The sequence below is a fragment of the Rattus norvegicus genome, chromosome 5, assembly GCF_021556685.1.
Source record: "Rattus norvegicus strain SHRSP/BbbUtx chromosome 5, alternate assembly SHRSP_T2T, whole genome shotgun sequence".
Taxonomy (NCBI): domain Eukaryota; kingdom Metazoa; phylum Chordata; class Mammalia; order Rodentia; family Muridae; genus Rattus; species Rattus norvegicus.
The window spans coordinates 51,545,397-51,557,224 of NC_141538.1; the positions used below are offsets into that span (position 1 = coordinate 51,545,397).

Below are 11,828 nucleotides of genomic sequence, written 5' to 3' on the forward strand. Positions count from 1 at the left end.
GTTTGCTCTGTGTTCCTACCCTCGTGCTTTGAAGGCTGGAACCAATCCCTTCCTATCAGCTCCTCATGGTACCATGATTTAGTTACAGAGGTCCTAGATAAAGTTTACCAACATTGTCAGGCTGGACAGGTTTAATGAACAGAATGCAGCTGGGATCCAATGAGTAAATTATCAGTGAAGAGTGTCCTCTTCTGTTGTTAAAGAAAAACTTAGGTGCAATGCTTGAAAGGACTTTTAAGTATATGCAGGATGCAGGATGCACCAAAATGGCTTCTTGGGTAGGGGCACTTGTCACCAATCCTGACAACCTTCGCAGACCCATGTTATGAAAGGAAATAACCAACTCCAGCCAGTTGCCCTGTGACTTCTACATATGGACACACACACACACACACACAGATACATGAACACACACACACACACACACACACACACACACACATACACAAAGTTAAGGATGAAAAACTATCGAAAGTATCAACACAATTCATACATGACAGCATTTGGAAGTGTCTCACGAGATCGTTAGTCTGGTAATTCCCCAAAGCGGCAGACAGCTGGACATCAAGGGAGTTTCTGTGATTTCTCAGCATAGCTCTAGCCTAGCGGGCTTCTGCTGAGATCGCCAGCAGTTCAGCAGTAGCCAGGGTTGAAAAACTATGCCTAGCCTCAGGGCATTAATCATAAACTCTCTCCGTCTGTCCTTCCCTGAGAGCCATAACTCCTTCCATCCCTTTATTTTCTGTGCATCTGATGAATTATTTTACTTTAAAAAAAAAAGCTGGAGCCATGGTTACGTGTAGATCATACGCAGGTCGGATCTGTGTTCAGCAAACGGCGTCCCCTACCCTACTCCTCACTCAGGTAGAGGATGCTACTACACCCACGTGTTCCCTTTCAATCACGACTTGATCATTGCCCTACTCTCATAGCTCCGTATGTAAGGCACATAAATGGTTGTCCACAACTGTAGTGTCTTCAGCTTCTGATCTCTGATACCAAAGAGTTGTTGTTTACTGCACAACCCCATTGCAAACCTTTGTGCTTTGCACAGTCCCTTAAATATCACCACCATCTGAGAGCTGACTCAAGGACCGTCTATCTTAGCCAGGGTTTCTAGTGCTGTCATAAAGCACCATAACCAAAAGCAGCTTGAGGAGGAAAGGGTTTGTTTCTGCTTACACTTCCAGGTAACCGTTCATCACTGAGGGAAGGACAGGCAGAAACTCAAATAAGGCAGGAACCTGGAGAGAGCAACTGCCCTGCTCCCTGTGTTCTGCTCAGCCTGCTTTCCTACTGGACCCAGGATCACCAGCCCAGGGGTGGCACCACCCACAGTGAGTCGGGCCCTCCCTCATGAATAACCATCAGTGAAAATGCACCACCACAGGCTTTCCAACAGGTCAAGCTCATGGGGGCTTTTCTCAATTGAGTTTCTTTCTTCCCAAATGACTCTAGCTGGTATCCAGTAGACATTAAACTAGCCAAGACATCACCAATGCTAGAGACATGAAAGGCAGGCTAAGGTAGCTGCTAAGTCTTGGGCATTAAAGCGAAAGTACTGAGGTCCAAATCCCAGCTCTCGTATCTACTAGTTCTCTCATAGACAAGAAATATTACCTCTTTGGTTCCCATTTCCTTATCTTTATAAATGGTAAGTCTACCATCACAAAGGGCTAACCATGTTCCAAAAATACAGTGCTCTGAATATCTGGCACATAATAATTTAAAAATGGTAGCTATTTGAGCTGGAGAGGTAGCTCAGTGGTTAAGATCACTGGCTGCTCTTGTAGGAGGTCTTGAGGACCTATAATTCCCAGCACCCGGATGGTGATTCACAGCCTCCTGTAACTCCAGGTCCAGAGCATCTGACCCTATTTATTCCGACTTCTTCAGGCACCAGACGCACACGTGGGTGTATGCACATACATATGTGAATGCAGGCAAACAGTTATACACATAAAATTAAATCTGTCTGTCTGTCTGTCTGTCTGTCTGTCTGAATATAGCTAGTGCAGATGGAGAAGTTAAGACACTTAATGCTCTTCCAGAAGACCCAAGTTCAGGTCCCAGTACGAGTGTCAGGCAGCTCAGAACCACCTGTAACTACAGTGCCAGGGGGTGTGACCTCCTCTTCTGGCCTCTATGAGCACTCACAAGCACATGCCCCATGAAGACATACTCATATGGGTAACTAAAAACAAAATAAATCTTTAAACAGTTGGCTAAAAATAGAATTGCCAACTTAACGTTTTCCTGGGTGAAAATGGTGGAAGTCTAACAGAGCAAGTAAAGTAATGTTAATGCCTCAACCATCTGGTAATCTTAATTTCTACTTTTGATAAGTCATGGTGATCATAACTCCTAGTTTCTCATTTTATATCTCATGTCGTGGGTGATTATAAATATTCTCGGATGAATCTAGCCTTAAACAACAAAGCATGCAGCCATTCTAACTCTGATGTAAATCACTTAGTTCTATAAAAATTGGGAGAATGAATTTGGCCTCTGAGATCATAGGAAACACAGGGTTTGTGAAAATACGTGGAAAATATATGGGAACAAATATTTGGGGGCTTTATAGCTGAAACTTAAAAGTCTTACAAAATGCCACCAGCTCAGGATAAAATAACACACCCTGATCTATTTTCAGCATACGTAGAGCACACGTTAACAAGCTCGTGGCAAGCTGTTAATGCTGTCTGTTCTTGCTGCGGATGCATGAGAAGCTCTCTGCAGGGCGCACCTTCTCCTGACTTGCCTTGATTGCTAGTCTCCTGCCTTCTAGTCTTAGGGTCAGGAAAGAAAGGGGCAGAAGTAGAGAGTGAGGGAGCTTCTTAAATCTTCCTAAGGCTCCCTGCTCTATTAAGTCAAGATTCCCAAAGAAGCTAGGTGTGTTCTTACCCAAGCCTAGTCAACAGTCGCTTCTCAACAAATATTAACTCTTCGGGTGGGAGAAGAGGAAACAGAGCTGCACCCCTTCTCCATCACAACGTGGTGCTACAGAGTGACAATATTGAGTCTGAGAAGTAATAACACCTTCACTGAGTTCACTGCTAAATATTTTATAGTATGTAAAGCCAGAAATAGCTTCTGGAAGATGACAGAAATGTTTAAAGATTAAATACATCAAAGGAGAATCACTCTAATTTCTCATCTCTTTCTCACCACACAAAAGTTTTTCTAATTCGATTGCCATGCTACTATATTTATGGCCATCTTTAAATTAATCTCAATGCTTTTTATAAACAATGGTAGGCATCAACCCAAGATCTTGGGCACACTGGACAAGTGCTGTCCCACTGAGCTGCACTCCAGTCTCCAAAAGGTGAAGTCATCAATTGACAAAACTAACAAAATGGAGTCAAGTGCATGCCATTTTTGAAGCCCATGTCACAGTCAATACTAGTACATTAAAAGTAGGTTGGTGGCATGAACATCATTCACAATTTTGAAAAATAGAGACTTTTCTCAGTAGATATGCAAGTTTTCAACTTAAAAATTAATCCTATTGTAGTTACTTGATTTTTACAATGAGCCAAAAAGCAACAAAATAAAACCAAGAAAGGATCCTGTGGAGAAGAAGAAAATGTGAAAGCAATCACAGAGGGAAATAATTGCTTTTTTCTGATTTTTTTTTTTGCTTTGGATTATGAGCACGGTTGACGGAGCCCCTTCTGTTTGAAGAGAGTGTGGTGTTTTCTATGATACACCTCTGAATAATGGAACACAACTGGCTGCCTTTGAAACCAGGAGGATCCTTTTGTTTCCAAGCCTTGATACCCACTTACGTTTTAAAGCACCAGCATTCTGACTATTTAACCTGTATTTATGCTCATAAAGTCCCCAGAGGGTCGTATGCATATGTTTTACTAGAACTGACAACATTTTCACAAGGGAGAAATAAACTTTACAATAAGCCTGGAATCGGCTAAGTACCCCACATTTGTCTTCCCAGAAACATGCATAGACCGTTCCTCTACCGTATTATAATTACATTTAACATTAAAAGAGCATCACCTCAAACCACAGTTGAATATATTAAGGCCTTAAACAAAGAGAGCCTCTAACTCTGATCCATTTGCCAGAGAGAGTGGGGAAGTTGTATTCCCTATCTAATGATTCGTCTAGAAGCTTTGCCTAAAACAGGCTTCGGTTTGGGCAAACTAATGTTCTCTAAGTTAACTGTCCAGGCAGTGCCAGGACAGATGCCAGGCAGTGAGGATGGCAATTTCAAAATAATAGTTTCCCTGCCCTGGTTTGTCGTAGTTAGATATGAGGAGGTTCAGTAATGTAATACACGGAAAGAGGAGGAAGAATGAGAGTGTGTAAGTTCAAGATTAAAGGAGACAAAGAATCTAATGACCTAAGTATTTCAGAAGGTAGAATTAATTGGAGGAGAGATAATAGCAGTGATCTGTCCCTTCGATTTTCCTATAGTGAGGTCTCAGCTATGATATGACAGCATCCTCTTTAATACCCACCGCAGAAAAGAAGTCTTTATTGAATGTTTGTTAAGTGTCATTCGATCAGAAATGCCAACACAGAGAGCATCCAAGGCAGTGGATTATTAGAGACAATATTTGAAGGATAACACAATTATTCGCGGAGCAAAGTGTCCCACCGTGAATACTTCCACAAGGAGGCAGATGCTTCGCCAGTTCGCTGAGACAGTGTTGTTCCAGGGCTATCAGCACCTATGTGAAGATCTGTGCAAAGAAGCCGATGCTGTCCGAGAAGCAATTGCCCAGCCATGCTGTCTGGGCTCTAAGCAAAAGCATGGTATAAAATTCAGAGATGTTCGAAGACTCTGAAAATATCACCCCATGAGATCCAGAACTGGAAAACATCTTTAAAATAGCTTTTCCTGTACCTCAAAGGATTGATTCCTGAAAAATCTTAAATTAAAAAAAAAATTACAGGGGGAAAAAACCTTGTCCTTCGCCATCTGCTATTACAGCAACCCAGTCCAGAACTTAAGTCCTTTGTTTGAAGGGGTACATTGAAAATGGGGCTTGTTATCATATATCTATGTCAATCAACCACACGATTGTACAGAATCTTGACATAAAGTTTTTAAATGTCCCTACTCTCAGGGGGTTTACTGTCTAAGTGGGAAAAATAGGCATAAATACCCATATGTATAAATAATGTGGAGCCTGGCAAGATGAATCAGCAAGATGGACCTGCTGCTAAACCTGACATCCCTGAATCCAATCCCCAGCACCCGTGTGGTAGAAGGAGAGTCCTAGCTCCTACAAGTTGTCCTCTGAGCTTCACATGCATTCAGTGACACACACACTCAAAACACACCACACCACACACACACACACACACACACACACACACACTCAAAACACACCACACACCACGCAAACAAAACACACACACAGCACACACACACAAAACACCACACACATAAACACACACACACACACTCAAAACACACCACACACCACACACCACGCAAACAAAACACACACACAGCACACACACACAAAACACCACACACATAAACACACACACACACAAAACACCACACACATAAACACACACACACACTCAAAACACACCACACACCACACACCACGCAAACAAAACACACACACAGCACACACACACACACAGCACACACAAACAAAACACCACACACACACAAAACACCACACACATAAACACACACACACACAAAACACCACACACATAAACACACACACACACTCAAAACACACCACACACCACACAACACGCAAACAAAACACACGCACAGCACACACACACACAGCACACACACACAAAACACCACACACACACACACACACACACACACACACACGGAGCCAAGGAGCCCCACATAAATATCTATGTCCAGAAAGCAACTGATAAAGCTATAGAGGAGCCCGGGACACGGGACAACATAAATTTTACTCTGCTCAGAGGAACGCTCTTTCTCTTGAGCTGATGAAGATGTTTAAGCAGAGGAGAGAGGGAAGCAGGCCTGAATTTTCCAAAGCAAGCCCCTAACAGGAGCATCAAGGGTAAGGAGGCCCGGCTGAATTCACCACTGTGGAAACCCTACAGCAGCAAGTCAGGGGAAAGAGGCTGCGGCCTCTAAGTGAGACTGCAAGGCAGAGGTTGTCTCTCCGGAGGAAAGGAAGGGTGGCCCAGTGGTCTAAGTTCCTGCATTCAGTCGCATTAGCAAAGCAAACTCTTAAATGAAATGGGAGTGTTCAGAAATGCAAAGGTCCTGAGCTTTGTACTGGAGAAAGGCAAACGAATCCAGTGCAGGTGCAGGGTAGAGGGGTGTTTCAGACAAGGGAAGAGTGCCCTGGAAGGAAAGACTATGCTCAATACAGCGTGACTTCTCTCCAGTTCCTCTATGGTCTCTGAGTATCTTAACACAGAGAATGGTAGACAGGGCACAAGCACAAGAGGCAAGACAAGAATTAGCAATTAAGCCTTAATCAAAGGCATACTCCACTTACGCTGTCACTGTATAAAAATGTCTGTCAGTTTAGCCGGTCACATAAAATATAAAAACTCTCTCCCCATAAACCCTTACCTTGTAGGTATGGGCTTAATTTTATTATGTATTTAATTAGAAATGTCCTCAGTGTTGTTTTTCCTTTCAATCCTAAGGATAAAGACTGAAAATGAAGAATGGGAGCCTCTCAGACCGTGCTGTGGCTTTGAAGCCACATATCTGAATATGCGATCTCTTGCTTTCCCACTCAGGAACCCTGGAGAGCACTGTTATCTGACTGATTATGAATGCACGTATTTTCACAAGAATATGCAATCTTAACTGCCTCAGCGCAGGACATTGAAGTGACGAAGTACCAAATTAAAGATTGTTCTTTTTTTGTCTGGAATTCACTCCAGCAAGAAATTGAACAAGGAGATTTGGAATCCAAAAACAGTAGACCACCTCATGAGACATTATTAATTATTGGTGGAGCCCGGCCTTCTGGTTTCTTATCTCCCCATAACCCAGTGCTCCCATCCCCTGAAAGGAATTTACTGTTTATTAATGCCTTCCGCAACTTTGGTATCCGGGCAAGCGCAGGAAGCTTCCTACCAAAGTTACACAGATGTCATCTGAGTGTGAGCCACAGTTGTCAGTCTTTCCAATGGACTTGAAATCAGTAGGGGAAAATGTATAGGGGCGGGAAGATGGCTCAAAGAGTAAAGTACCGAATTACATATGAGGATGTACAGAATTACGTATGAACATTTGAGTCTGGATTCTCAACATCCATGTATAGTGCCGGGACTATAGCATGTGCCAGGGAAACAGACACAGGTTACCTGAGGCTTACCCCGAGGCCAAAACTAGCTAAATCTGTTTAGATCCAGGTTCAGTCAAAAGCCCAAAATAGGAAATAATCAAGGTAGATACCAGACATTAACCTTTTGCCTTCATATACAGCTACCCGCATGTGCATGTAAACTACTGCATACACACTCACATGTACATACATACATACAAACATACATACATACATATATACATACATACATACATACATACATACATACATACATACATACATGCTGTCTTTGGAGTTCCTGGAGCTTTAACATTCTATTCATATCTGCACTAGTCCACCAATTTCTAAATGTCAGCTGGGTCTTAGTTCACTGGCACCATACAACCTAAGGGCTTAGAGACTTAGGTTATAGACCCCTGACATTCGTCAGAGTCTGAGGACATGCACAGTCCTTTTTAAAAAAAAAAAAAGCTGATCCTATTAAGATTTTCTGTTAGGACTACAAAACCCTTAGCCCATTTTCTGAATAAAACTCATCTGTTCGATCATTAAAATAAATGGAATAGGCTTCAACAGATAACCGTGAAGGTGTGTTTTGTGGAGGTTGCAAAAGCTTTGACTTCAAGCTGGGCATGGCGGTACACACCTGGCATGCTAGAACTCTGAACACGGAGAACGGAAGATTGTGAATTTGAAGCCAGCCTAAGCTACATAGTCAAACCGTGTCTTTTAAAGACAGAATTGTTACTTTGAAGGTAGAAGTTTCCAGATAGGGTTCAGGACTTGCTATCACAAAATACAGAGCCTGGGTATATTTTAAAATGACAGTGTGTTTTTGTTTCTCCCAAGCTTTCCTATAAACAGAAAACTTTCTTTAGCCCTCCCCTACCTTCCCCTCCCAGAACTTAGGAAGGACTTCCCAACATTCCTTGACACAGGTCATAACACTCACACACGGGGTGCCTTTCCTACACTCAGAGAAAAGAACCCACATCACCAAAGGTGAGAGAAATACAAACAGATCTTGGTGTGCTCTCCAGTTTATTGCCTTGTCCTCACATTCCGTTTGTCCTATCGAATTTTCCCACAAATGAACACTCTTCCTCACGTTTCCTGGCTTTAAAACATTCAAATTAAACCAGGCCTAGGAGAAGCACACAGGAAACTGAAGATGATCATAAGCTGGAAGTCAGCCTGAGCTGTGAGGTGAGACCCATCCTCAAAAACAAAACAGAAACAAAACAAGGAAAAACACTAGACTGTTTTCTTCAGCTGTCTATTTCCTATGTCACTTATAATTATACCAAATAAATACACATGCTTTGCCCTTGCCAATATGATTTGTGTTATCATGTCTTCAAATTTGCACCTAATATGTATAAAATGAAAGCTATTATCTCCCCCGACCCCTGCAAAAGAACAAATGGAAACTGAAACTATAATAATATAAAATAATAAGACAATGATATAGTAAAAGTAAAGTGCTTAAAACCATAAAAAGAGGCACAACTACACTAAGTTTACTTGAAAATACAGATTTTTCCCCCTCCCCCAGGGATGAGGGATCAGGCAAAGGTGAGTTTGTACCTGATAAAAAGGATTTAAAATGTAATGTCACCTTGCGATACGAAAAAACATGTTTCTACTAGAGTAAAGACATGTACGACCACTTTGTCTAGTGCCTGTCTACTAATCATTACTATAAGCCTGGTAAATAATGGATGGCCACTTCTCAATTTTTAGCTCCCATTCTATTCTCAAAAAAATCTTTCCAAATATCTATGAAAATAAAAATGGGAAGCCTATTTGAAAAAAAAAAAAAAACAGGTTAAATGATTCAAGGTTGAATCCACCCTCTGCTTTTTTCTTAGTTGCCCAAACAAAAGCTGATATATAACCCTGAGATCTGGAATTCATAAATGTCATAAGCACAGAGCGGGGTGATCCACATCACTGTGTGGGGGTGGGGGCAAGAGGAGAGAGAACATGGACATTTTATAGTCATAGTTTATGAATGTCGTCTAAAGGGGTGTTTTCATATTGGCGTAATGTATTTTCTCTAATGTCTGCGCTTCCTATATTCTCACTGTCTGAATTCCTGCCAAGACTGGCCAAGATGTTTCTCTTTCTCAGCACCCTCAGCAGAGCCTTGACTGATACATTTTTTTCTAGTTTTCTCAGCCCTGCTTCTGGTCCTTTGTCTTTCCTTGGTTATGTAATCCGTCCTTTCTCAACCTTTTTTTCTAATTTATCTTAACTCTAGCTAGAGCACAATCAAGTCTAATTCTAGAGAAGGGTGGTGTTTAAGACCGGAAGTACACAAACAATAACAACGTCCAAGTTTTATTCCTTCAATGGGTTGCTGCTTTGTTTTGTTTTCCTGGTGGGAGAGATCCTGCACTCCCTTTCATTGTTAGAAGCATCTCCGCTCAAAGGGCTAAAGGAGAACCAACATTCCCAGCAATGGCTGGAACCCTAAAGCCAGAAGTCCAAAGAATCCCCGTCTGCAAAACTTGCGCTCCCTCTACTTTCTGAAGGGAACGTTCTCCGGTCTGGATGAAGTCACCGACATGTCTCTTGTCTTTTGGAAGAAACAAATGTCAGCGCGACCTATTAAAGTCAACCCCGACAACAATGAGCTGGGGATTAGCATTGACAGCTCCCTTAATGTGATTCTTTTGGACAGGGATTAATTTAATGTGTTGCTGTCAAATGAAACAAAAAACGAGATGGATTCACTAATGACTCTATTCCATAGCACACACTTTTCCACTCCTGATCTATGTCAGAATGAAGCTGACAGCAAGAGAAAATCATTTTTTTTCCTAATGAAAAGGAGGAAGCTATTCCCTTCTTGACAAACTTTGAAGGAGGGAAGTTGTACTGGGCTACCAAGAGTAGATGAGCTTAAATTTAGAACACCGGGGAACAGGGAACTCTCCCTTCTCCAAGGAGCCCAGACCTTGTGACCCTTCCTGGCTGGGGAACAAATTTGCAAGATGGCCTTAACTTCTCCAGATCTCAATTACCTCCCATGTCAAGGGCTGAATTAAAGGGCTTCTAAACTTCTTAACTCTAAATTGCTAATCTGTAGAAGAAGGGATCCAGCCCACGAACACCAGCCTAGTCCCACAGACAACTCTGTCGAGGCTGTGACAGAGTGGGGGCGAGTCAAAGAGCGTTGATCTCTTGGGGGGGGGGGGAGGTAAAAAAAAAACGGTTTGCCAAGTCGAACGCTAAAGCCTCCTTAAAATAGTTAGGATTTCTCTTTGTTCTCCCTAACAAAGAAACTTTAATTCGCACTTCTCTGCGAAGAAAGACAATTCAGACAGGCCGTTTTCGGGTGAAAGGTGTCTCGACAATTAATAATCATTAAATACTCACAGAGGATTGGCAGGAGCTAGTCACTGAACGGGGTGCTTATCACTAAGAAAGCATGGATTTACAGTATAGACTGGGCACTGTTCTTTGTGGAGAATGCTTTGCGTTTACCTCCTGGGAGGCACACACCCCTCTGATGCACTTTGCATATCCATGGAAGTTAGTGTGAGGTTTGTAAATCCCTATGAGCTCCGGGTCTCAGCGGGCACCGTTGCAGGGATGATCCCTGGCAGTGTCCGAGCTGGAGACTTCGTTGCAGGACGCTCTGCTCCCCGGATGCCGGGTTAGCTGGACACCAGCCGGAACCCCAGCCCCAGTTTGCAGGCTCCCGGACTCAGGTTCGGCCCTCTGGAGTCAATCTTCGGGTCACCTCTGCTGGTGCTCTGTGACCCGGGAGTTCCACAGTTGGGGCCGAGCGGCAGAGTCCCGCACACCGCGGGCGGCTTCTAGCGCCTGGTTTCCCTCCGCATCCTCCGTTCTTCCCACTGCTAGCCGCCGCCCAGTCTGGTTTTTACTAGTGATTACTGACTCTCTAGTTTTGTCTCCCCAGCCTCCTCTTTCTCCCTCCTTTTCCTCCCCCTGATGGTTAGAACGGCCAACAGACCCGTCATACCCCACGACCCTGCTGCCCTCCTCAGTACGCCCCACGGCTTCGCTCCGCAGGCCACCCAGCAAGCAGCAGGCAGAAAGGACCGCTTACTGTGCCAAGCTGGCTAAAGGCTCCGGCCCCTCGCTCTGGACACCAACTCTGCACCAGAGCAGGAGCCCCACCGGACCGGCCTTATCGCTTTGTCCCCAGCACCTGCCGCCACCATTAAGAGATCCATGTAGGCCGGTGGTCTGCCAGCGGACTGGAACTCAGCTCGCTCTGGACCTTGATACGGAAAATAGCAACTTTATATAGACACATACTTTTGAATACGAGCATTAAAAAAAATAGTAATCCAATGAATACTTTTTATATAAATATATGTAAATGCACACACACACACGTATATGTCATGAATGCTACTCAAAAATAAATGAAGGTATGCTCTTTAATTTTTACCTATAGAAATGTAAAAAGGAGAGCCGGATCAACTTAAATATAAAAGTTGGCTAGAAAAGAGAAAATTCAAACACCACAAAACTGGATTAGTAAAAGACAATTAGCTAATATTTGAGCTTATTTCCTGA

At 43.1% G+C, this 11,828-nt stretch overlaps 1 long non-coding RNA gene across 2 annotated transcripts in view; it reads left to right on the top strand.

The window, feature by feature from the left end:
- Window positions 1–8,939, top strand: part of LOC108350944 (uncharacterized) — a 29,508-nt gene extending 20,569 nt beyond the window's left edge. Inside the window, exons 3-4 of one of the 2 annotated variants that reach the window (XR_015620185.1) lie at window positions 1,191–1,337; window positions 6,640–7,848. This is a non-coding gene — a long non-coding RNA (uncharacterized LOC108350944). Of the gene's footprint in view, window positions 1–1,190; window positions 1,338–6,639 lie in introns of both variants that reach the window. The other variant, XR_015620184.1, reaches the window with a different exon arrangement.
- The last annotated feature ends 2,889 nt before the right edge of the window (window positions 8,940–11,828 follow it).